Source organism: Halichoerus grypus, chromosome 3 (assembly GCF_964656455.1).
Source record: "Halichoerus grypus chromosome 3, mHalGry1.hap1.1, whole genome shotgun sequence".
Lineage (NCBI taxonomy): Eukaryota > Metazoa > Chordata > Mammalia > Carnivora > Phocidae > Halichoerus > Halichoerus grypus.
The window spans coordinates 41,051,424-41,074,147 of NC_135714.1; positions in this window are offsets into that span (position 1 = coordinate 41,051,424).

A 22,724-nucleotide genomic window follows, 5' to 3' on the forward strand; every position below is an offset into this window, starting at 1 on the left:
GCCCCTGACTTTCTGGATAGCCGGCCGTGACTTCCTCCTTGCTGGCCTCCAGTCATCCTGTTAGAGCCTAACTAACTTCCGCTAACAGTTTGGGAAGCTTGGAGGATTTGGGCAGGCTGCCCATTCTGTGCTAGGCACCGTTCTACATACTGGGAAAACCACAGGGAAGAAAAGAGGAAAAATCCCTGCCCTTGTGGATCCTTCATTCTAGTGGGAATGATGTAGAGCTTAAATTTATAAAGGCAGCAAGACCAATTTTAGGAAAAATATACCCACTCATTCTAATTTGATAAGAAGTGATTCATTTAGGCTTTTAAATCTTAAGAAACTCAAAAAGGAACAGAGAGGGAGACAAACCATAAAAGACGCTGAACTCTAGGAAACAAACTGAGGTTTGCTGGAGGGGAGGTGGGCAAGGGGATGGGGTAACTGGGTGATGGGCATTAAGGAGGGTACTTGAAGGAATGAGCACTGGGTGTTACATGCAACTGATGAATCACTTAATTCCACCCCTGAAACTAATAATACAGTATATGTTAATTAAATTGAATTTAAATAAAACATTTTTTTAAAAAAAACTCAAAAAGAGTACAGGTAATAGCCCCATGGGAGCAGAATGGCGGGTTAATGGCCTAGCAAGATTAGTCAATGTCTCCTGACCCCCCCATGAGGTTTGGACTAGATGTACCTCCCCATCCATTGCAGAGCTGGTGAGCTAACATTCTAATTTTTAATGTCCACATTTTCTCTATTAGACACAGAAACACGTGTAAAGTGCTGAACACAGTGCTTAGGTGCTGATATTGTTGTAATTAACTGTCCCCTTTTTTACCTTCTGTTGTTCAAGCCTGACAGTATGCGTCATCCTTCTTGTCTGAAACTTGATTCTCCCAAACACTTGGGTTTACACTCTAGCTAAAATTGCTCATACAACCCTGAGCAAAAACACCAGGAAACTTGAGGTCCCCTGGTACTATTTAGGGAATTAGGGACTTCTTTTGTTATCTTAATGTAAAGGACTGGTAATGGACATTTGTTGATTTGGGGTCATCCAGTATCCATTCAAGTTGCTTCCATGAACAGGCTCTGTTCTCCTTGTCTTTTGGGAATCCATTCTCCGTCCTTATGCCATGGAGCTCGGATGCACCTTGCCCCTCATTTCCCCCAACCCCATCACCCGTCTCCTGTCCCCAAGCACCAAGGATGAAGGATGTGACATCAGCCAAGCAGCTCATTCCCACTCCCCACCCACGGTGATTGGTCTGAGGTATCAACTCATGTTCTAATCAGAACCAGGAAAACACAATGAGACCTTTTGCAGAAACGCTAAAAAGAAGCAAGGGCTCTTTCCTGATGAACTTGAACTTTAGACATGGGACGATCTAGGGCCACAGCCATCTTTGAACCAGGTGGGAAGCCTAGCTGATGAGCTGGCATGGCTACCACACAGAGTAGGGGGAACGGACACCTCGCCGATGTGACTTGAAGGAAAACAGGCCCTGGACAGCAGAGCTGATGGGAGAGACGTGCAAAGCAGCAGACCTCCTGGTCGTGCTCCGGGAGCCGGGAGCGCTGGGGGCTTGGAGAGAGGGTACCACCGACTGTGTCACGCTCTACCTCGCCCACGTGTCTGTAAGTATGGGGGAGACGGGACTCCAGAGATGGCCATTAGAAGAGCAAACCGCCCAATGGGGTAGATTTCCTAGGTCTCTCAGGGTCCAGAAAGGAAATGACTCTCATAGGGTTCTAACATATGGATTCATCAAAAGATCGTTGAGTCAAGAGAAAGAACCCAGTTCCTGCACTCTAAACCCCAAACACCCCTTTTTAAACGGAAATGCCAAGTAAACCATCGTCTTAGCACAGGCTGTTAGGTCAAAACAGCACAGACTGGGCAGCTTAAACAGACATAGATTTCTCACAGTTCTGGAAGCTGAGAGATCCCCAGATCAGGGCGCCAGCATGGTCAGTGTCTCTTCCTCTCCTTATAAGGACACTTACACATTATGGGTGCATCACCCTCATGACCTCATCTAAACCTAATTACCCCCCACAGGCCCCAGCTCTTGCTACCATCACTTGGGGGGCTTCAGGCTTCCACATAAGGCAGATGGGGACAAATATTCAGGCCGTAACCAGCCCCACAGTGCTGCTGAGGTTCAGAGGGCTCCTGACATGTTGTGGCTATTTCACCCTAGGACAGACCGCTTCTGGTTATTCAGAGGCTGCTGTGGTGATTTTAATTGTTGAGATTCCTGGCCTAGCATCCAAAACCAACGCGCCCCAGTTCTCGTGGGGCTGCACAGGCTTCCTCTTGTGTTTTCCTGCAGTTCCCAGTTTGGGCCTGGTTTCTAAAATGGGGATGCTGCCCTTGGCTGCTGATTATGGTGACCTTCTAAAGGGGCATAGCCAACAGAGTAATCCTCGCCCATATGTAAGCCCCGTGCTGGGAAAGCTTAACTTAAACCACATTCCACAAATCACAGACCCCCAGGAGAAGCCTCCATTCTAAGCAGATGATTGCGCTTTTGTCTTTTAAGTTTAGCTCAAGCTCCTGTACATTTCGTCAGGGATTCTCCATGGATAACGAGATTTGGGAATAGGATTAATCCCAGAGTGTGTATCCCTGAAGTTTCTCAAAATTACTATTATTCAAATCCTATTTTTCATTTTGCTAGAAAATGACATTAAAGGGACGGCAAATTACTTGTTGGCTGGTGTGTTAATTAAAACAATATGGAGCAAGAATTCCATCTTTGGTCAGCTTGGACAAAGCGGTCTCTATCCAACTGATGTACCCCTCAAATTCCAGTGTGATTTCTATCTGCTCTGAGCAAAAAGGCAAATAAATAAATAAATAAATAAATAATAAATAAATAAAGGAGACGGAAACTAGGCAAACATTCTCACCGTCTCTATTATAGAGGGCACCTCACTATTGCAACAAAGAACCCCAATCTTAGTGACTATCACATGAGATAATTTTATGTCTTACTCATACAAAGTTCAAGTGGCTGTTGGACAGGCGGTCTAGTGGGGGCCGCTGTCTTCTAGCTGAGCCTTAGGGTTGTCCCTAGACCCTCTGCAGCTGGCCAGCAGACAAGGAAGGAAGGAGGGCAAAGAGGAGCATGCATGAGGACTTAGGGACAGAAGTCTCTCTAGCTGCAAAGGAGGCCGAGAAATGCAGTCCCACTCTGTCCCCAGGAAGAGGAGGCATGGGTTTGGTGAGCTCTAGCTGGTTTCCGCCCCTCCTGTTATGTCCGTCCCGCTAAGTCAGTACGATGGCTTGCCTTCTCCCTCCCTCCGTCTTCCCCGTAATCTTTGTCAAAATCCCAGTATTTGCATAATACTCTACACTGCATAAAGCCCTCGCCTGTGCATTCTTTCAACTAATCCTCCCAACCGCTCTAGGAGGAGCAATCATTAATCTCCACTGGGTTCTGAACCCAGGTCTTGGGGCTCCAGCTGCCCTAGTCCCCCAGGGAGGCAGAGTACGGGTGAGGCTAAGGGTGCCAGCTCCGGGGCCAGGCTGCCTGGCTGGAACCTGCGCTCTGCCGCTAGCGGCCCCTGGGATCCGGGGCGCGGTGTGGACCTCCCCAGGGCCAGGCTGCGACACAGGACAACGGAGCAGGGTCTCCCTCACAGGGCTCCCGTGGGAGTTATGGCTGCTGACGTCCAGGAGGCCAGCAGAGCACCTGGCTTCTAAGGAACATCCGCAGTGCTTTGCCGACAGCAGCCGTGGGAAGAAGACTAAAAGCATTCAGACTCTCGTAGGGCCCCTGCTGAGACCCCCAGGGTCTCCTAGTGCAGAACACTTTCTCACAGTTCATTTTAATGTGAAGGGAAAGCATTTCTGGGGCCCCTGGGTGGCTCAGTTGGTTAAGCGTCTGCCTTCGGCTTGGGTCATCGTCCCAGGGTCCTGGGATCGAGCGCCGCATGGGGCCCCCTGCTCCGCGGGAAGCCTGCTTCTCCCTCTCCCACTCCCCCCTGCTGGTGCTCTCTCTCAAATAAATAAAATCTTTAAAAAAAAAAAAAAAAAAAGCATTTCTGGCTGCATTTTCTTTTTTCATCACCACAAAGGGGTGCCCCCGTCACTCGGTGGGGGACCCGTGGGGCTAGGATCCGCTCCCCAGAGCCTCAGTCACATCCGTCCCTCCTCAAGTGCCAGGATGCGCTCTACCCAGAGAGAGGCTGCAAAGCTGCACACTGCTTCTGAGGGTCCAATGACAAGGAACCCTTTCCGGGGCCCCCAGGGGGCCTTTGAACTTGGGGCGTACAAACACTTCAGCTGTTTCAACACCACAGGCCATTTCTGATGCTCCCAAGGCCCCACTCAGTTTCTGTGGACTCTATCATTTACAAAAAGGCCTTTCTCATTTGCTTGCCGCTCGCGCCCCCCAAGAGGGAGGATGTTATTACTCCCTATTTCCAAGACGAGGGAAACGGCCCTGCACTTAAATCCCTTTTTCCAAGGTGATGTGGCTATCAAAGAGCAAGGTCAGTCCTGGAATGTGCCGGAATATGAAGTGTTACTGCCTTTCTCAAGATAGAATCCTCTGAAGCAGACTCTTGAGACAAGGGTTTGAAGGCAAGTAGTTAATTTTAGGGGCGATCCCAGGAAGGGGAGAAATGAGAGACAAAAGGGAAGGAGGCCCGTGAAGTGTCCCCCGTGGGCACCCGAGGTGCATCCTACTGGGAGGCTCTGGGAGACCGTGTATCACCTGCCACTGAGGGGTGCTTATCCTCTAACCTCCGGCTGTCATTGGCTGAGGGATCCTCCAAGGGCATTAACTCCCTGGCCTGTTCAGCCTGCCTCAGGCGCAGACAGAGAGCAAAGCTTTGTGTGGAGAAGCCTCCGCCCTGTGTCTGGACGGGGAGGGGGGAGGGGATGGGGGTGGGGCACCAACAGCACCTGCCAGTCTCCTGTGTGCCAGCCAAGGCTCCGGGCCCTGCCCCTCCCTCACCCAGCCCATTGCCAGGGACTGCTCAGAGCCCGGCCCTTGGGGCGGGTGCGGGGGGCGGGGGAAGGCTGTGACTTTCCCAAGGGCAGCCCCTGTAGCCTGAGAGGGAGGGGATCGGAAAGAGCTTATGATAGGGATGCTGGGTAAAGGCTGAATCCAGCTCTGCCATTTCCTGAGGGAAATAGCCCTCACCTACTAGAGCCTATTTCTCCACCAGAAAAATAATATATACCGCAGTGGATTGGTGGGAGGATTAAATATGTAAACACTAAAGGGTGAGCCCAATGACAGCAGGGATCGTGTGTGTCTTTTTTTTTTTTTTTTAAAGATTTTTTTTTTTATTTCTTTATTTGAGAGAGAGAGAATGAGAGAGAAAGCACATGAGAGGGGGGAGGGTCAGAGGGAGAAGCAGACTCCCCGCCGAGCAGGGAGCCCGATGCGGGACTCGATCCAGGGACTCCAGGATCATGACCTGAGCCGAAGGCAGTCGCTTAACCAACTGAGCCACCCAGGCGCCCAGGATCGTGTGTGTCTTAATCATCAGTACATTCCCAGTGCTTAACACAGTGCTGGGTAGTGAATGGAAGGCAGGCAGGCAGGCAGGAACTGACAAATGTCAGCAGCACAGAACCTGGTCCACTGAACGCTCTCGAAAAGTGTTGCTTCCCATCCTGCCTTGCAGGTCCTTGGCCTGGTGATACACTATGACATCATAATAGCCGAATCAGGGAGAAAATGAAACTTTTAAGCACTGCTAAATATTGTTTGGTTTTTCGGGGGAACCATGAAGTATAGAGTTAGAAAAGTATTTCCCAAAAAGAGGCTCAATGTCTCTCTAGCTTGCTGTCTGTGAAGCATTGTGTGGACTTGTCCTCTCTCCTCCCTCTGACTCCATCCTGTTGTTCCCTCTCCTACTGGGACTGGGAGTTTATGGGCCCAGGACTGCCAGATGCAAAAGGCAGGGGCGGGACCAAAGCCCTAATGTTCTTGCTGCTTTTTGTACGTTTCCTCTTACACCCAGCCTGCCACATCCCACCTCTGCCTCCCCGCCCCCGCCCCCCACTGCTCATCATACATCAGCAGTGAGCCCACAGAGGATCTCATATCAGATAGAATCTTCCACCCATCCTGTGTTTCAGTGAATGTTACCGTGAATGCCCATGCATCATGAACCCCAAAGCCAGAAACATGCTGTGCACATTGATAGTCATAAGGACAATGCTGAGAAACCACAAGGCAAATCCCTTTTTCCACAAACCTTTTTGGAGCAACTGCTATTGCCAGGCACTGTGCCCAGCTCTGGGGATACAATGGGAAATATGGTAGAACCTATCTTTCCTCTTACGGGACTTGAAGCGTCATGGGTAGCAGATTCCAAACAAGTGATCACCAAATAAATATATACAGTTGACCTTTGAATAATGCAGGGGTTAGGGGCACCAACCTGCTGTGTAGTCAAAAACCCACATATAACTCTTGACTTCCCCCAAATTTAACTATTAAGAGCCTACTGTTGACTGGAAGACTTATCAATAGCATAAACAGTCCATTAACATGCATTTTGTTTGTTATATGTATTATAAGCTGTATTCTTACGATAAAGTAAGCTAGAGAAAAGAAAATGTTATTAAGAAAATCATAAGGATTTTTTTACTGGATTTACTGGAATTACAGTCATATGCGAGGTGAAGGAAATGTACAAAGTCCTGTAAGATTCTATAATGAGATGTCACCTCACCTGGGAAGTGTCACAGAGGAAGTGGCATTTGGTGTGTAGATGCTGAGTAAGAGAAGAGGTCTGAAAAAGAGGCAGGGACTGCCCGGTAAAAACCCTTCGGGAAGGAAGAAACCCACCACATGCAAAAATCTGAGAGGTCCAGTGTGGCTCAGGCAGGGTGAGCAAGGGAGAGCAGGACCCCGGAGGAAGCCTGAGGACTTCAGTGATTCTCCCCAAAGTCATGCAGCCAGCCCCTGTGGGGACTGGACTGGCTCCTGAGCTAGAGGAGGCAGAGCATTGTTTAAGTCATTCATCCCAGGGACATTTATTGAGCACCTACTGTGGCCATGCCCTGTTTTAGGCATCTAAGTAGAGAAGAGAAGAAAACGAAGTCGCTTCTCTCAAGGAGTTTGATCTTCATGATGGTGGAGCCGTGGGCGCCCGTGGAAGAATTTTCGGCAGGAGATGCAGATGACATAATCGGGCTTGCGTAGTTAGGCCGGTGGGTTGCATGAGGTGCAGTGAGCCGGGGTGCAGAGGGCATTTGGAGGCGGCTGCAGCAGTCAGGGTGGGAGCGAATGGTGGCTGCGACCAGAGCGTGACAGAGGAATGGAAAGAAGAGGCTACGTTCGAGAGGTATTTCGCAGATAACGCCTGTGGCACGTGACATTAACTACGGATGTCAGGGTGTGCGTGATGGGGACGTCACAGGTGACGTCCAGGCCTCTGCAAGTCTGCAGGGCCTTCTGAATCATCTGAGAATGAATAGTTTATGTGCAACGCAGTTTAAACATTTGGATTCCTGAAAAACATGGTTATTGCGTGGGATACCGTCGTTAACCAGAACCTGCCCTTTTCCCAACTGTGTGTGATTTAAGATAAATAAAAGGCGAGCGTGTGAGGAAGTTATTTGTACTGGCAGAAGTAGAAGATCTAGGTCTAGACTGTGATTTTTTTTTTCAGTTTCTGGTTTAAAATTTTTCAGAATGTTTTTTATGATCACGAGGGTTACAGCGGGTTCCGAATACTGCCACTACCGGTCATCACAAATGCGGCCGCTTAAAACGAGAGAAATTTATTCTCTCACAGCTACGGGAGCCAGAAGCCTGAAATCAAAGTGTTGGCAGGGTTGGTTCTTTCTGGAAGTTCTGAGAGAATCCATTCCTCATGCCTCTCTGCTAGGTTCTGGAAATCCCTGCTGTTCTCTAACTTGCTGACACATCCCTCAGTCTTCACTGGCTTTCCCCTTGTGTCTATGTCTCCTTTTCTGTCTCTTATGAGGACCAGTCCTTGGATTTAGGGCTCACCCTACATCCTGGATGATCTCATCTCTAGCTCCTTAGCTTGATTATATCTGCTAACACTGTATTTCCAAATAAGTTCACATTCACAGATACCAGAGGGTTAAGACTCAGACACTTCTTTTGGGAGATACATTCAACCCTCTACAAGGGAATAACCACTTATATTAGAAAATATGATTGCAGGAAATTGATTTGGAGAGTTTCTGGGTTTCAAGGATGTACATAGAAATACACCAGCTTTCTCTTTGCTGCTAAAAATTAATTACTATACTCTTTTTTTCCCTTCCCGAAATGCCATACAGAAGAGCAGAGATTTCAGTAGTTACAACCCGCGGTTTAATGTATAAACAGAGGAAACAAAGGATTTGTTTCATTGTGCCTGGCCTTGGAGATATATACAAATTCTTTCAAGCTAGGACTAATTGTTTAGTTTAAAGGTTGATAATTTATTTGCCAAGGAGTCGGAAAATAACTAGAGATTAAAGAGCAGCTGTGGATGAATTAATTTTATCCCCAATCACATGAACAAGATCTGGAAATGTACCAGGAGGAAAAGCAAACAAATGAGTTGAAAATCCTCGCCATGTACATCAGACTTAAGCTAATAGGTTTTCAATCTATTTCCCACTGCAAAGAATAATAGCAGCTCAAAACATTGAACATTTACTTTGTGCTTGCCAGCTACTGTTCAAAGCACTCTGCGTGTATTAGCTCATGTGATTCCCCACAACAGTCCGATGACAGTTCTCACCCCCACAGTGCAGTACAGAAGAGACACTGAGCAGGGAATTCAGTAACTTGCTCAAGGTCACAAAGCCACTAAGCGGTAGAGAGGCCAGGATTTGAACCCAGGCACGTATCAGAGCACCTACTTTTAATCAATAGGCGATTTTTAAAGTCTTTTTTATTTCAAAACTATACATAATCATAGTGGTTATTTTTCTGCTAAAGGAAAAATGTTGGGTAAAACCCTGACAGTCTACCAAGCACCCACACTTCTATTCCACCCTCATCTTCCTACCTTCCAAAATGATCATTGGAGTGTATTTAATGTCTTTCTCCAAAAAAATGATAGGTGTAAAAATGTCTCTTAGGACAGGTTGTCTCTATTTGTATAGCTAGCCAGGATATCTGGGACTCCAGGCAAGGAGCAAGGGGCAAGGTCACATGAAGGACAGCCTCTAAGATCAAAAACAAGAAAATCCAGATTGTGGATTTTGTTGGGGGGAAAAAAAAAAGGATACGATGAAACTTTAGATTAAAAGAGCCTGAAAAGACACAACCGTTTTTTTAAATGATGAAGATGAAACAAACCGTAGTGTCCAAGGATGCACACTGGGTAATGAAATGATTGTAAAAACACAAGAAAGTGATAGCAGGAAAAGCCAGCAGAGGGGCTCCGTCGGGGAAAGGAGGGACAATTGTAAGGATGGGGCACGAGGAGGAGGGTCTGGGGTGTCTCACAAAGTTCTAGTGCTTGTTTTGGGGACAATTACAAAGTGTCCAGCTCACCATATCCTATTACACCGTTCATTGACTTTGTGTGGTGCTCTGTATTGGTATTTTATTTTACCTTAAACACATTTAAAAAAAACTTTAATAATAACTTAAGCATATTATTTCCAAATATAGAGGCAAACCCCTGGAGAAATGGCTAGAACAGGAGAGGGTGGATTACTTCGGGGGGGGGGGGGTCGCATGGCTTATGGGGGATGAACTATATTTATTTCATTGTAAATCTTTTGATGCTGAGTTCTTCTGCTTAAAACAATAGATTAATTTTTAAAAGAAAATAAACCAGGCGTAGTAAAACCTTACTCGCCAGACTGTCAAGTATTTAATTATGAATATAGAGCACCCAGAACCCAGTGTCTAGGTTGTAACAGGCACTCAATAGGTAGTTGTGATTATATCTACTCTCCCATGCCAAACTGCAGGCTGAAGAAATGTGTCCATGAATCCCCAGCCCTGCCTGGCACATAGTATATGCACTCAATAAATATCTCCTTATGAAACGAAAAAAAAAAAAAAATTCAACATAAACTTCCTGGCAAAACCTTGCTAGTTCTGGCCATGAACGAGCTAGGAAATGCCACATCATATTAAGGCATTTGCAATTAGCATTAGGGAGGTATTGAAGCAGGGTCTGATTACAACACTTCAAAAGAAGATAGCCCGTCTGCCCCCAGGAGTAGTTGAAAGGAAAAAAAATTTAAATTCTAAATTGCAAAACTAGTATGTGCACTAAAGTTTTTAAAGCTGACTTTGTCTCCCACACCCAAATGTGAGCTGGATTTAGTGACTTGTTTCCAAAGAACAGAATACGGCATGGGACCAATAATGTTACAGTGGCGAAGCCTGCGGATCCTACCTTCACCGAAGGACCAAGATTAACACGACAGTGGTAAGTCCAGGACTGCATGCAATGAGGACACACCTCACCCCGGAGGATTTCTTTCCAAAAATTCACATCCTCAATCCAAGTATGAGAAAAGCATCAGACAAACTGAAATTGAAGGACATTCTATAAATTCTCTGACCAGAACTCCTCAGAACTGTCTAGATCATGAAAAACATGCTGACTAGCTTGATTGTGGTCATTTTTTCACAATGTAAATATATATTAAGTCACTATGTTGTACACCTTAAAAAATAAAAATAAAAGTTTGTTGAATAATAAAAAAAAATAATAATGAAAAACAAGGAAGAAAGGCAAAAGTGCTCCAGATCAGAGTGGACTCTGGACACATGACGTCTAAATGTGATGCTGTATCCTAGATGGGATCCAGGGACAGAAAGAGAACAGAAGTGGGAAAAGTGGTAAAATCAAAATAAAGTCAGGAGATTGGTTAGTAATAATACGCCAGTCTTGATTTCTTAGCTTTGACAAATGTACCAAGGTAATGTGAGATGTTAACATCAGAGGGAAGGGGGAGGGGTTTTACAGGAACTCTGGAATATCCTTGCCAAATTTTCTGTAAATCTAAAGTAGTCTAAAATTAAAAGTTGATTTTTAAAATGCTGCCTTTTAGATTCTCTTGTTGTAAAAAAAAAAAAATCTTAAAAAACAAAACAAAACACCCAAACTGAAGGCTGTCACATGGAATTCGGGTGGCACATCAGAGTATGCCAAGTCCCAGTTCTAGCTCACCCTGCTTTTTGGGCAATCTGGCATTAAAAGATGAAGCAAAGAGAGCAAAACACATGTAGCCTTAGGGAGGTGAAATGTTTTTAACAAAAATCATCTTGCAGTGACTTCCATTTCAAAATAATGGCAATTCCTTAGTCTATGTCTCTTCTATAGCTGAACTCCTGGACCATCCAGACTGACCAACTGCAAGTGGAACGGGTGGGAAGAGCTTCTCAGGGACCGGGTTGACCAGCTGGAGGAACGGGTGCGAAGAGTTTCCCAGGGACCGGGTTGACCAGCTGGAGGAACCGGAAGAAGCCCTGGGTGGCCAGAGCACAGGGAGGGGAGGAAGAGTTGGTGGGAGGAGGTAAGGTGGAGAGAAGCAGCTTCCTGGATGTGCAGGGCTTTTCAGTTGGACTGTGGAAAGGTTTATTCAGTGAGATGCCACTGGAGGGTGACTAACCCCACAGAAGCACCATATGACTTACGGTCCCTCGGACTCCTGATGTGATGCTCTGAGGAGGAACAGACCAAAAATGAATCACCTGCATTTACTCGTGAAGAAACCTCAGACAAACCTAAAGGGAGGGGGTGTTCTATAAAAGACTGGCCTGCAGTCTTCAAAAATCTTAATTTACAAAAGAGTCGTGAGTTCGAGCCCCATGTGGGGCATAGAAGTTTCTTTAAAAAAAAAAAAAGAGTTTCATGAGTCCCTTGCAAAGACACCTACTACAAGGTTGCTTATAAAAGCAAGTAAAGAACCTAAATGTTCTTAATTTAAAAAGCCTAAAGATGTGACCACTAAATGTATGTAAATGAATCCAATCCAAATCCAATCCAAGAAAAAAATTATAAAGGATATTTTGGGGACAACTGGTGAAATTTAAACATGGACTATTTATTAGTAATAGTGTTGAATCAACGTCAAATTCGGGAAATTTGATCATTGTACTGTAGTTAGTATGTAAGAGGATGACCTTGTCCTTAGAGGATACAGATGGAAGTATTTAGAAGTGAAGAGCCATAATGTCTCCAGCATACTCTCAAGTGGATCAGCAGAAATAGTAATAATAATGGTAAGAGTGATAGCAATAAGACATACATATATAAAGAAATAAAGCAAATAGGGCAAAAAAAAATCACAATCAGTAAATCTTGGTAAAGGTATACAGGTGCTTATTATTCTATTCTTGCAGCTTTTCTGTAGTTTTGTGATTTTTCAAAATAAAAAGGTAAAAGAAATCCTTCAGGCTGCTGTGCCATGAATAGGTTGGAGAGAGCAATCAAGAAGGTTGGTCCAGGCAAGACAGAAAAGTGGCTTGGACTAGGCATTTGACAGTGGACATGAAGAGACACCTATGCGGTTGACGTGTGTCTTGGAGGTGAAGGAATGGGCCTGGGGAATGAAGAGACAGAGGTATCCAATTTACATTTATCATTGTCACAAGTCTTTATGTCACCTTCTTTCAGGTTGGTCTACTAGCATAATATTATCTTCCAATATATTACAATAATCATTCAAGTAGCCACAAGCATAAATGTAATAAGTGTTATCATTAATGTAATTATTACAGACTACATACTAATAACTTGTTTCCACTGATGTAACAAATGCTCGTGGATGAACTGTAACCACTGCAGAAGGTGTGAGCAGTTAAACGTGGGCTACGTGGGGGTGACTATGTTGCTGAAAGCTTCCGGCTGGCCCTGAGGCATGGTCAGGTTGGAGAGACACTGCTCCGGGTGTAGTCTGGGTTTGGATTCCTGTCTCTGACTCCTGGTGCATCTGCCTCTTTAGTATTTTGAAGCAACCCCCACTCAGGCTAGAGGGGGTTTATTAATCACCGTCCCAGTGACTGTCTGACAGACAAACAAGATTATTCAAGAGACTTTAAAGTCAAAGTACGGAGTGAAGGCATCACTTTCATGAAGATTTTAAAACAGTCCCTTCTAAAGTCCTACCTGCTCCTTTCCAAGTCCTACCCTTCAAATTTCAGATCTCTACATTTTATCTCGGGAATAGCAGCGGGAGAATACATTTTGTGGCATTTGCAATTTAAATCATGTGACTTTGGCAACTGTTAAAAAACAATCACAAATCAAGGGAAAAGCACTTCAGTAAAAAGACAAGTTTCACACTTGAACCAGTTGGAAATTCGAGACCCTGGTGAAAGGGTAACAATGGAAAAACACACATTATCAACTTTCAAGCCTCTCTTGGCTCTAGGATACTTGAAAGAATCCCAAACACCAGATGAGGATAGACATCAAGCACATTTTACTGTCTTCCAGCAAATTTAAAATTATGTCTCTGATTACCCTCCTTAGATGATGGCTCCAGGGTCTGTGTGTGTTACACACACGAAACTAAAAAATCTCTTTAGGCATTCACAAACCCAAGGAGTTCTGAAGTTCAGTGTTAGCTTTTGTCCAAAAGGTTTAACAAAGGGCGCCTGGCTGGCTTAGTCAGTAAGCATGCAATGCTTGATCTCAGGAGTCGTGAGTTCGAGCCCCATGTGGGGCATAGAAATTTCTTTAAAAAAAAAAAAAAGAATTTCATGAGTCCCTTGCAAAGACACCTACTACAAGGTTGCTTATAAAAGCAAGTAAAGAACCTAAATGTTCTTTAAGTAAGTTATGGTACATCCATGTTATAGAATTATATGCAATGATTTTTTTTAACGAAGTAGCTCTGATATAGAAAGATCTTCAAGACAATTCAGTTGCAGGGAAGCAAGCTGCAGAATAACGTTTAATAACATTTAAGTTTTAAAAATCAAAAGTAAACACGTGCATATTTACACATCTACTTGCATATATATGTGTGTTAATGCAAGAAAAGGTCTGGAAGGGCCTTCTACAACTTTTCATTACTAGTTACCTTTGGGGAAGGAAATGCGTTGGGAGAAAGGAGAAGGGGACTTTCAGTTTTTACCCTATTTTACAGGGTAGTTTTGAATTTTTAACTGTAATCATGATCTGTGTTATCACTTACGTAAGTTGAATGAACAAAAAATAAATGGCAAAGGCTCTTTATTTCAAAAATAATGCAAAGTATTTTTTCAAAGAAAAGATAAACATGTTGTGGGACTGGAGCTAGGGAAAGCATGGAGTTTCTGAATAAAAAAAACCCCAGGGGCCGATCCCTAAATGGCTCAGAAAAGGGGCTGCGAAATTGCTACACATGTGGAGCAGCTGGTTTGCTGGGCAGGAAGTGAGAAGCTGTCACCGCAGACCCCCCGTGACTGTCCCTTTGGGCCCAGGAGAGATTGCAGTGCGCGCGGAAGGCCTGCAGCCGGCGAGCCCCCTGTCCTTTCGTCCTTTCCCAAGTGCAGAAACCGCACTTTTGGAGAAAATGCTGACTGATTTAGACCTCAGCAGCAAAAACAGCTCCCAGGGGGCAAAACTTGTCCCAAAGCTGCTTACGGACGAAGTTCACTCAAAGTGCAGGAATGATGACTGGATGTCCTCAGCTCCTTCTGCTCTCTCTCTCACTGGTGGGCTGCAAGAGCGTGCACCTATGCCCAGACCCTGATCTGCTGACTTTGTTGCCCTAAAGGAAAAGAAGATATAAAACACTCATCTTATGTTCTCTGACGTTAAATCTCTGCTCTTTAGGCTTAAAATACTTGGGGCGGGGGAAGGGGGGCAATAGGGCGGTGGAGGGGGGAGGGAGGGGGCACGCATGCCTGCCCACTGCAGTAGCTTCACTGTTAACCTGTTCGGGCCTAGAAGTGTTCCTCATCTATAAATGCAATTTAAAATCTAAGCCATGAATGTTTTATTTATTAAAACAACAGGTTTACATGAAAACAAAAAACGAAAACAAAAACAACACACACACACACACACACACACACACACACACACTAACCTTAGAACCAGGCCACAGCAGACACCAAACATGAGCTAGTGTCTCTCAGAGAACTGATCAGACCTCAAAAGAATAAAAGAATTAATCTAAATGGTGCTGGGGCGCCTGGGTGGCTCAGTCGGTTAAGTGTCTGCCTTCAGCTCAGGGCATGATCTCAGGAGCCTGCTTCTCCCTCTCCCTCTACCCCTGACCCCCCACCACTCATGCTCTCTCTTGGGCGCGCTCTCTCTCTATCTCAAATACATAAATAAAATCTTTTTAAAAATTAATCTAAATGGTGTTAGCATAGTCCTACTGCTTATCTTAAATTAATCCAGCAACTTCATTTGTTCCTATTTTAAATATGTGCATAAGTGGAAGATTGGACTGGTACCATTGTGTTCAGCTAGTCCAGACCTATTAATGAATTAATAATGACACACTAACAACTAATAGTTTCTGAACACTTACAGCATCGAATGTATTGAATGCACTGAACACAGAGGCAAGAGTTGTGCTATGTGTCTGATATTCTTCATTTTGTTTAATCCTATAACACTTAGACATAAGTACTATTATTATCATCATCCCCATTTTACAGATAAGGAAACTGAGACCGACCAAGAACACACCACTGGTAAATGGCAGAGCCTATATTCTAATTCATGTTAATTTGATTTCAAAACCTGTGCTCTTGATTGCTGTGTTACTTATGGAAAATCTATTCTTCTGATGAACAAAAGCTTGGTTCTGAACCACCTCATCATTTGTGCCTGGAATTCAAACCAGGTAGCTTTGGTGGTACCAGAACAAAGCTTCGTAAGTGTCAGCCTTAGTTTGCCCATCCCTAGATAGGAATGATACTACTCGACCCCATTTCACAGTGTTGTTATGGGAACCCAAGGAGGCAACTCATGTAATGTACTTAGCGTAGTATTTCACACATAGCAATTGCTCAATAAATATGTAATACAAATAACTAGTACTTGCAAAAGAGTATCAGCAGACATAGCAGCTGAACTGGTTTACCAGTACAGCCAGCAAACAGCTTGCAGAAAATAGGGTCTGAGTCATGGGATACTGTACAGAGAGGGAGACTCCTGATGGAAGGACTGAAGAAGCCATGAGAATGAAGTCCACCTACTTGATGATTTTACTTGGCACTGGAACCCACCCAGGCAGAATGGGCTGGCTACTTTATCCTCCTTTCTATCCTCTGACCAACAATGCTATCTTAGTGAAACAGAGTTAAAATGAGCTCAACCCTACTTGAAAGTTGCTAAGAGAGCAGATCTTAAAAGTTCTCACAACAAAAATCCAAAACAGAACACTGGAACTATTTGAGGTGTTGGATGTTAACTAAGGTAATTGCGGTAATTATTTTGCCGCATATATGTATATCTTATCATTATCTTGTACACTTTAAATGGATACAATGTTATATGTCAGTTACACCTCCATAAAGATAACGGAAAAGAAATCAGCTCAACGTGCTCTTTAAAGGGGGAGAAAGCCACGAAAGGGCAGCATTAAAGGCTGAAAGATGTTTCGGTAAAGAAATAAAGGAAGCCTTACCTTTTGAGATTTATTATTTTAAAGAGAGAGAAAGAGAAAGAGCACTCAGGCGTGAGGGGGGGGCAGAGAGAGAATCTCAAACAGACTCCCCGTTGAGCTTGGAGTCTGACATGGGGCTCGATCCCAAGACCCTGGGACCCTGAGCCAAAACCAAGAGTCTGATGCTTAACCGACTGAGCTACCCAGGTGCTCCATGGAAGCCTTACCTTTTGAATAACAGATTGGTAGTTTTCAAACTGTGTTCCATGGAACCCTGCTTCAGGGGTTCCAGAAAGGTTTTCATTAGGATTTCACTATTTAAATATAACTTGGCTTAATAATCAACAGACATACTCCAGTTATAAATCAAATTTAAATTCGCTGGAGACTTCCAATTGAGTTAACTTGGGAGGTTAACTTATTTTTATGAAGATTTCAAAAATAAAAGTTCCCCACTCTTTTTCTTTACTGAAAAGAATCCTGGAATTTGCAAGACAGCTTTTTAAAAAAACAACAGAAAAACAACAAAACAAAATATTATTTATAATCATATATATGTCTATGTGAACTTGGATTTTCTTAATCCTATGTGAGCAAAACAAAATTCATAACTGGGTGCTGAGACCAATAAAACACTGCCACTTTCAAAATATCATGGTCATCAAGTAGCCTCCTCATTGTTCTCATTAATTTTACAAAGTTAGCTTATAAAAGGAATGTATATTAATAAAATGTGATATAAAATACTACATATACCCTCAGTAAAGTTCTACGTAAGATTTTTTCAAAAAAGACTGCTACTAAATGAGAAGTTTGAAAACCTCAGCCTTAGCTCATTTGGACAATGGGGTGGGGAGGGTGAAGTCCCATGCATAAGACCCTCAGGTTTCTGCTCTACCCCGTTTCTCTGTCCCTGCCCAGACCCCTGCAGCTCTGAGGCTCTCTCAGCAGGCAGAGGTGGAGATGAGATTTGACGAGCTAACACGGAGTTTGCGGCCCTTTCCTGCTTCGAGGGTCCACCACACACAATGGTGGCCCTGCTTCAATGCCGAGGCGACCTCCGCCAGTCCCTCCTTCCTTACTCTAGTTCATACCTGCTTGGAAAGCAAAACAAGCAAGTCTTGCTAAGATCTCAGGGCTTCCGGTTCCTTGTCTCAGCTTTGGAAAATCTGCACTGTTAACTGGGAACTTCCTTTCTGCTTTGGCATTCTTCAATTTAATCTATTAATCAGTGAAATCTGTTCATGACATGCCAGGGGGGAAAATACCAACAGGAAAGGGTGAAGACAAATAGAAATATTGAGCCTGGCCCCATCCCTCTGGGAAAATTCCAGAAAGATAAGGGGTAGATGGAAAGGTGAAGACCTAGAAGAGAAGGCATGTGAGACAGATATGAGCTGTAAAACTTTGCATTTTTTAATTTTTTTTTTTTTAAGTAGGCGCTACACCCAGCATGGAGCCCAACGTGGGGTTTGAACTCACGACCCTGAGATTAAGACCTGATCTGAGTTCAAGAGGCAGATGCTTACCTGACTGAGCCACCCAGGTGCCCCAAAACTTTGCACTTCTGCATAAACATTTGTAAGACTATATTTTATAATCTAGATTAGCTCATAACTAATAGAAGAGCCATTATTTTCACTGTAATTTTCCAAATAAATGTGGTCACCCTCGGGGCACCTGGGTGGCTCAGTCGTCAAGCGTCTGCCTTCGGCTCGGGTCGTGATCCCAGGGTCCTGGGATTGAGCCCCGCGTCAGGCTCCCTGCTCAGCGGGAGGCTTGCTTCTCCCTCTCCCACACCCCCTGCTTGTGTTCTCTCTCTCGCTGTGTCTGTCTCTGTCAAATAAATACAATTAAAAAAAAAAAAATGTGGTCACCCTCAAACACTGCAGCTTCAGTTTCATTATATCTTGCTATTTAGCCATTATGCAAGTTAAGCCTACTTCAAGCGTAAAACCTCTGTATTGCAAAAATGTTTCCACATTTATGCAGAAACATTTCAGGTTCAAGGAATGACACATTACTTCAAGCTAGAGGAATGACAAAGAAGACGGGTAATCACTTAAAGCGGGTTGTTCATCTGAACTGTGCTAACACCTCATATATTTATCCTTTATGTGTTTAGATACCCAGAAGAGTTGGAGACTTATGAGTTTTGGTAACTTTCCAGTGCAATCTGAAGATTCTATCAGTCTAAAACAAGACCAGCCGTAATTAACTGTTGAAGACGAGTCGTGGGTTCATGGAGGTTCAGTATTCTATTCTCTCTACTTTCTTATAATAAAGTTTAAATATGTATGTGTGTATTTATTTATATAATCTGCTCTCCCTGAAATCTATTTTAGAATAGATCCCATCAGTCAGCTTCATCTAAATCTTAGTGTGACAGAAGTCACGCACTAACCAGCCATCCCTAAGAAAAAGAACTATTTCTCCCTGTTCCCTTCAGCTCTGCTTTGCAACTTTTCTCCTTGGGTTTCCTTCTCACACGTACCTCATTCCATCATTCCCAGTTCCTGTTCTCGAATGTCACTATAGACTTTCTGTCCGTACATCACTCCCTCAGATATCTAAATGGAGAAGAGAATAATCCTGAGCCTAAGGTAATTAAAATTCTATGATATATCCTATAGTTTGGAGTCAGCAGACATGATTATAAATAAATGCCTCCAGCAAGAATAATGTAAGACTGCTCCAAAATGGGCAAAATGATTTTCCAGAAATTCAAAAACAATAAATGAATCTCTACCACCGTATCACTCTTGCAGAGGTCTTACAGTCTGTGTGCACAAAAACCAATAGCTTGCAAAGAATTTTAACCAAATTGTGGGGGCCCCCGGTGGCTCAGTCGGTTAGGCATCTGCCTTCGGCTCAGGTCATGATCTCGGGGTCCTGGGATCGAGCCCCGCATTGGGCTCCCTGCTCAGTGCGGAGTCTGCTTCTCCCTCTCCCTCTGCCCTTCCCCTGCTCCTGTGTATCCATGCGCATTCTGTCAAATACATAAATAAAATCTTTCAGAATTTTAACCAAATTGTGAATAGCAGGGGGAAAAAAGAGAGAGAACAGTATGTTTGCGCTTGGGCAAAACTGTAAGGATTAAAATTATGCCTTGTCATCTTCGCTGGCTTGCTGTGGGGCACTCTCCCTGTTACCTTCCAAAATACCAAAGTAGCTGTCAGATGTTTCACTTAACTTCACTTTATATCAGTTCCTTGGTGATGCCATTTTTTCCCCTTCTTCTTCTATTCTTCTCTTCCCGCCTGTAACATTAACAAGCTAAATGGGACCAGTAATCAATTGTCCTCTACTCTTCTTAGGTTCTTCCACGCAAGCTTCTTCTTGATAATGAAGCACTTGTTTTTACTCAAAGACCTCTTCTAGGCGTGAAGCTTCAGATGTGAAAGGGACAAAGGAGAGAAGAAAATGATCTCTTTGAAGACAGAGAGTGTCTCTTCCACGTCTGAAGCTTCACGCCTAGAAGAGGTCTTTGTTAATGTTACAAGGCCTACCATACTTTCCAGCAGTTTCTGCACATCACAACCCTGCTCTAACTTCATTTTACAAGTTAGGAAAACCTGAGTCCAGATTTATCCAGTTACTTTAAGAAGCCTCTCTTGGCATCTAGACCAACACCACCTTCCCCTCTGGGCAGGAGTTCCTGTAGACCAGTACGTACCGGGACACTAATGACAGCCTTGAATGTGTGTGGCTCGTTTTTCTTCCAGCCATGAGAACAGCAGATCCAGGCTGACCCCAGGGAAGTGGCTTATCTCTCAGTCTAGCACACTCCTCTGTGGATGCTCTCCAGCCAGACCAAACAGGAACACAACTGGGGTTGAACGAATCGTGTTTAATGCTCATGGCAGTGAGACCACACATGGTGGGGAAGCGTGGGGCAGCTCAGTAAGAGCGTGCAGAAAGAACCTATGGGATTGGGGCTTCAGTTGGGTCATTTGGGGGAGGGTCCAAGGAACAGGGGTTCACTCTGGATTGGGAGCTGTCTGGAAGTGGGGATAATTCTTTGGTCGTGGCTGACGCTGAATCTCACCTGGGACAGTGAGTAAAGGGGTGGCAGTGACTCAGGTTTGGTGGGAGGGAGGAATGTTTGGCAGTTTGTGGTTTGCAGTGACCTTGTTTTTGCCTGTGTGTAGATAAAACTACGAAGGGGCCTTGTCTCTTGTGTCACTTCATCACGGTCACAGCATGACCTTGACTGAGGCTGGTGTTCCGTGACATTGTTTGTGTCCAGCCGGAAAACGCCGTGGCCCGGCTGGAGCCACCGGGTCAGCTCCTAACAACATCCAAAACGTGGCTGTCGTGAGCTAGTTCCCGCCTGTCGGGGCTGTTTTTCTTGTTCTCCGCTCGGTTTGGTCTTGTCTTTCCGCCTGGAAGATGTGGGGAGGATTAGATCAAAGGAAGCAGGATAGCACGGTGCCCCAGAACGTCATCACTGACACTAGTTCCTCTAGGCTTTCCATTGTTCTCGGCAGTTGTGTTTTTATCCCCCTCCAGCACCTGTGCAGAAGGGCCCCTTTGCCAAATACCATTCATTAGCACCCTGAGCCCAACATCATGTCCAACATCTGACTGAGGGGAAGGATCTCCAGCATCCTCCGACCAGATGCCACAGTGAGGACTTGAACTCAGATCGGACTCAGCTCTGGAGCTGTTGCTTGCCCCACGTGCTCTGTTGAGAGCAGCTGCTAGTGACCCCCTCCTCCCCCCCCACTGGAACCTGGAGCTGAGTCCAAGTCCCGTAGGGCTCTTCCACACTACTTCTGAATGAGACTAAAATTCTTCTGTCAGCGATCCAGATCAGGGCAGTAACAGAAATGGCACGGCCTCTGTAGGCTGTACATCAGCTAGAGGTGCTTGTGGGGTTCACTGGGGCTCACCTGACCCTGCGGGCAAACGTAAGTTGGGCCAGGTGCAGGAGTGAGACCCAGGCTAGAAGGGTCTTAACCTGATTCCCCTCCTCTGATGCCTCGGAGAGCCCCACCCCCTTATTCTTCCACATTCTGTCCAAATTCTCACTTGAGGGCAGACTCTGAGGGAAGTTTGTCCCTCATAAACTGACTTCTCAGAGTACATAATTGAGAGCCAGGGCCATCAATGAACATCCAGGAAGAGGGATCCTCTCCACTCCACAGCCTTCACCCCTACCTCTGCTGACACCTCAGACTGGCACAGACGACCTACATAGGCTGGCAACTCATACTTATTTTTGTTCTCTGGCCTTGGCGGGGCGGGGCGGGGGGGTTGCAGAGATGGAAAAATATGCAGAAGCAACTTTTCACTTTTTCAAACAATTTATTCTGGGGGAGGGGGACAGAGAATTAGTCTTCACACAGGTTTCATAAAATATTTTTCTACCCCTCAGCGTGGGATACAGGCAATTCTCAACCTGGAGATGAGCTCTCTAGTGAAGATATTTAGCTTGCTTCAGGAGGGATGAAGGCTCACTCTTAAATTGTTCCTGTGTTTATTTTCAGTTATCTCAGCACAGAATGTTCTCTCAGGCAAGGTCAACTGAGAGACTCTTTAATACAAATGCAGTTGAGTTGAATCACAGGAGAACTTGGTTAAATACATAGAAATGGTGGCTTCAACTATCAAATTATTTTGCCTCCTGCCAAGTCAAATCCACAGCTATGTTTTCTTCTCCAAGCTCCGTACTATGAGGAGGAGGTAAGACCAAAATAGGGGTTCAACGCACACAAGTGCCCGACCTTCTCATGGCGAGCCTCGGTGGAACCTCACAGTGCCTTAATGGAGCCCGTGTGCTCACTCGAGGTAGAGGAGAAAGTGAAGACGCATCTCACAACATGACTAGGATACCCTAGGGTCATTAATACTTTATTATGAATCATCATGTGGGAAATGAGCACAAAATTAGGAATTCTCTTTACAACATTTAATGTTTCTGACTGGTGTCTCACAACCAAAATGAAGCTTCTCATTTGTAAGCTCCTCACGTGCTTTGCTCAAAGCACTTTGAAAACATAAGGGAGCTCAAAAAGGAGAACACAGGTTGATAAGTCAATAAAGTCATTGAGTCATATAGCTTAGAAACGCTCATGCCCGGATTGGTTTTGCTAACGTTTGGACAGGCTGTTAATTATTTGGTAATAATGTAAAAGGATTGTTTATTTTATTCATAAATCCCTCTGTTAAGACATTCAAAATTCTGGCTCCTCTGACATGA